This window comes from Ambystoma mexicanum, chromosome 2q (genome assembly GCF_040938575.1).
Source record: "Ambystoma mexicanum isolate Mex_15411 chromosome 2q, UKY_AmexF1_1, whole genome shotgun sequence".
In the NCBI taxonomy this organism is placed as follows: Eukaryota; Metazoa; Chordata; class Amphibia; order Caudata; family Ambystomatidae; genus Ambystoma; species Ambystoma mexicanum.
The window spans coordinates 413851638-413855291 of record NC_090924.1 but is presented as its reverse complement, the minus strand read 5'-3'; the positions used below and the strand labels follow the sequence as shown (position 1 = coordinate 413855291).

General features: G+C 43.3%; 1 pseudogene; it reads right to left on the bottom strand.

Annotated features, from left to right (window-relative positions):
• Positions 1–311: 311 nt before the first annotated feature.
• On the bottom strand, positions 312–2187 carry LOC138569460 (CCR4-NOT transcription complex subunit 11-like; annotated as a pseudogene).
• Positions 2188–3654: the final 1467 nt, after the last annotated feature.

The following is a 3654-nucleotide window of genomic DNA, read 5'->3' as shown; positions in this document are numbered from 1 at the left end:
ACCATACGTTTCATTGGCATAGCAGGTAGGTAGGTAAGTTCTTTATTTCGTATCAGCAAGTCCGGACCAAACAAATAAGAAGTGAGCTATGTCCTGTAAGGATATTTGGCGTGTTACAGCACAGAGTACAGCACTACTACACAGGTAGCAAACAGCACAGAGTACAGCACTACTGCACAGGTAGCAATTTATTTATTTATTTATTTATTTTTTTGCTTTTTTTTTTTTTTTCTTTCAAACGTTATTTACATGCTATATTACTGTGGTTCAGGTTTCTTCACTGTATCAGTTACAAAACATATTGAAACAGGTCACCCAAAAATATAAATATATATTTGTCTACAATGTGTACAATATTTTCCAGATAAAGGAGCCCTACTTTGCAGTTCTTTACATGGGGTTAACATCCTCGACAGCTAATAGCAAGTTAAAGGGCTGAACGTTAGAGCATATGCGTCACTCACTTAAAACAAGAAATAATCAGATTATCAATGCTGAACGAGATTAAAAACTTGATTAGCCTTAAAATGTTCTTGTATTCAAAAAAGCAATATTTATTGCTTTGTTTCCTAACAAGTGCATAAAATGCAGTTTACACTGTATCAGACTACGTTCCAAACAATAGTTTTTAAAATTAAAATATACAAAAGAAATACAACGTGATTTACAAAACTCCATCCACTGATGGTGATTTTTTTCTGCAGGGAAATCCAGAAAAGTAATTTATTTGGAAGGCTTAGTTTCCGATGGGGTATCCCCAGTGTCCAAGGTCTTCAACAATCTGAAAAGTCCAGCTGCTTCTCGTATCCGGCTGAACTCGATACAAAATGCCTGCACCTCTATAAATAAGTCCTGTACATTAATAATTTTATTTCGGATTAATGACTGGAGAAAAACACAAACGAGACGCACCAGACGGTTCTGCATATATTTATCTTTAATTTGTTCACAAGTAGAGATACAATTTGAAATATAAAGGTGAATAAATTCCGGAGGAAGGTCCACTGCTGTAGTAAGCCGATTGACAACTTCCATTGAATGCAAGGACATGTCCATATTGACCAAGACAGAAAAGTACTCTGTGATTTGACTAGACTGCATCAATTTCAGCAACATTTCAATAGCCACTAATGGATTATTCTCCTCTAGATCAGGCAGCTTTGCAGGAGTGAGGCCAATGTGGTACACCAATTTGGGGTCTTTTTCCAATTCTCCAAGCAGCTGTGATTGTTGTAAGGAAGATAAAGGACTTTTGAAGGCCTTTGCCATGATTCGTTTGATCTCCACACCGGTACTATTCTTCACACACATTGACTTGTCCCACTGGATGGCATGATCTGGCTCGATGGGGTTTAGCCAAGCCAGTTCGTCCTCACAAATGTGAAGTGGAGGAGGAGGCCGGATGAACTCTGGTCGAAAGTGGCTTTCTATTGGTGGCTTTGGTCCACTGACTAACGATTCTGTAATCTGAGAGGCAACCGAGCTATCAAATCCAGAATTTGAGGAGTCAGGATCGGGGTCACTGAGAATGCTGGGAAAGCTTGCCTTACTCTGCGTTGGAAGCTCAGACTGGCGTTCTGCAAGGGCGAGTTGAAGTCCACTAATGTCCACGGATTGGGGCATGTTTGGGACTTCCATTACAGCAATCTGCCGAGGGGTCTTTTTAAATAGTTCCCTTGGTGGTGCCAACATCAGCTGAGACAGGAAAAACCTTTCAGGTGGTGTTATCGGAGGCAAAAAATCCTGAGAGCGGCCGTTCGTGCTCCTCTGGCCCGGGAGGAGGCGGATTAAGCAGGTGAGCGAAGATGGCGGCAAAGGGATTGGCGGCGAGCGGCTCGGTGCGGTACATCTCCCAGAGCAGGTAAAGCGCGATAAGCCGTTGTGCAGAGCTGGGCAGCAGATCAGGCTGCTGTAGCAACATCACCAACACCGAGCTGGCACGGAAGTGTTCTGCCTTTAAGAAGCAGTGATGGAAAGCGGTAGACAGCGCTTCGAAGCTGCTGGCGCATGCCTCCTCCGAGAGCAGCCCGAGCAGGCTGGACAGCTCCTTGGGAGCTAGGCTCATTGCGGCGCCGTCTACCACCGGCTCCGCACCGCCGCGCGCCTCCAGCGGAGGGAGCGGGCGGGGAGCGCTGCCACCGGGGGAAGCCGTGTCCGGGGCCTCTGCTCGAAGCCGCCGTGCCCTTCCCCTCTTTTCCACCGGGCCATGTAAGGATATTTGGCGTGTTACAGCACAGAGTACAGCACTACTACACAGGTAGCAAACAGCACAGAGTACAGCACTACTGCACAGGTAGCAATTTATTTTTATTTTTTGCACCACCACAAGGGTGCGGTGCATTGCTATATGTGTTACCAGATTAACAAGGAAAGACAGGCCATTCAGTCAAAAACGATTTTAACATATAAGATGCAAATCTATTTTTACAGTTAAAAGTACACGTGCACATTCAAAAATGCACACTATTTTTCACCTGAAATGCCTATGGTGCGAGAGACACATTTGAAAATAATAACTAACCTTACTGACAACTAACCTGACTAATGAAACATAATCCACTAATAAAAATGTGTCTCCACTGCAGAATTAGGCCTATTCTGAAAGTGAACTTTTAAACGCACATCCATTTTTTTTTCTGTTCTCTCTGCTGCCCTGTCCACATAATTACAGGAAGCAAATGGGCTCGAAAGAACAGGAAATCAGTTGGTTACAAAGTATTACTATAAAAATGAGCCATTGTGTAGAGAAGGAGGAGATGGCGTGATTAATTCTGATTGGAGCAGCGTCATAGCAAGTATCATGCTAGAGGGAGTGATCAGGTTTTTGCTGGGGGGAGTTTGAGGAAGAAGAAAGGCAGTCAAGATTTGGCAGAGCTGGGAGGAAGACCTTTTCCTGGTTGGAGCATTCCTATCTGCAAAAGCTGAGAATTCCAGGCAATGACCCCGGTTTGAGAAGGCAGGCGATCCTTTTACTGGGGGTAATCTTCAAGGGAGCCACACTCAGAAAGAGAACAGCTAAAGAAAACTTCACTGAACAGATAAGGTAATTACATAAGTGTGGGAGCTTAGTGTGTGCGAGAATATGCAGTCAGTGTAGGATTCCTGTGCATGCCTTAATCAAATGCTAATGTTGCAATTTGAGTTCTGTTCTCCGCCACTCTCTTTGCAGTGTGTCATAGACAAAGCTGTTACTGTGCTGTTTTAGTTATTTCTGTAAAGAGTGAGATCGTGTTTAAATGCAACTTTTATAATACAGAAAAATATTTGAAAGCAGACGGGTGGTGTGTCTTCTATTTACCAATACAGTGCTGAAGAGGGGAGATTTTTAAACAGTGCAATTGTCATTTTGCATGATCAGATTCAGTATGAACAGTTGTGAGTGATTGTAGCATAGCTTGTTGGAGGTACATGAGCCAACGGGAAGAGAGACTCTCTGGACATAATTCCCTACCGTATATAAGGTAGTGGAAATTACCACATATAGCTCTCTGTCGTAAATAAGTCAGTGAGATTGCCCATGGTGGCACACTATCACTAACAATGAAAATGTGGTATTCCTGAAATGTAGGCCTGAGGTCTCTCTAGTGATTACACGAAAAATCTAAGCAAAGATAAGGGATTCTGGACATTGGGGCCACCAATAAAACAAGGGAA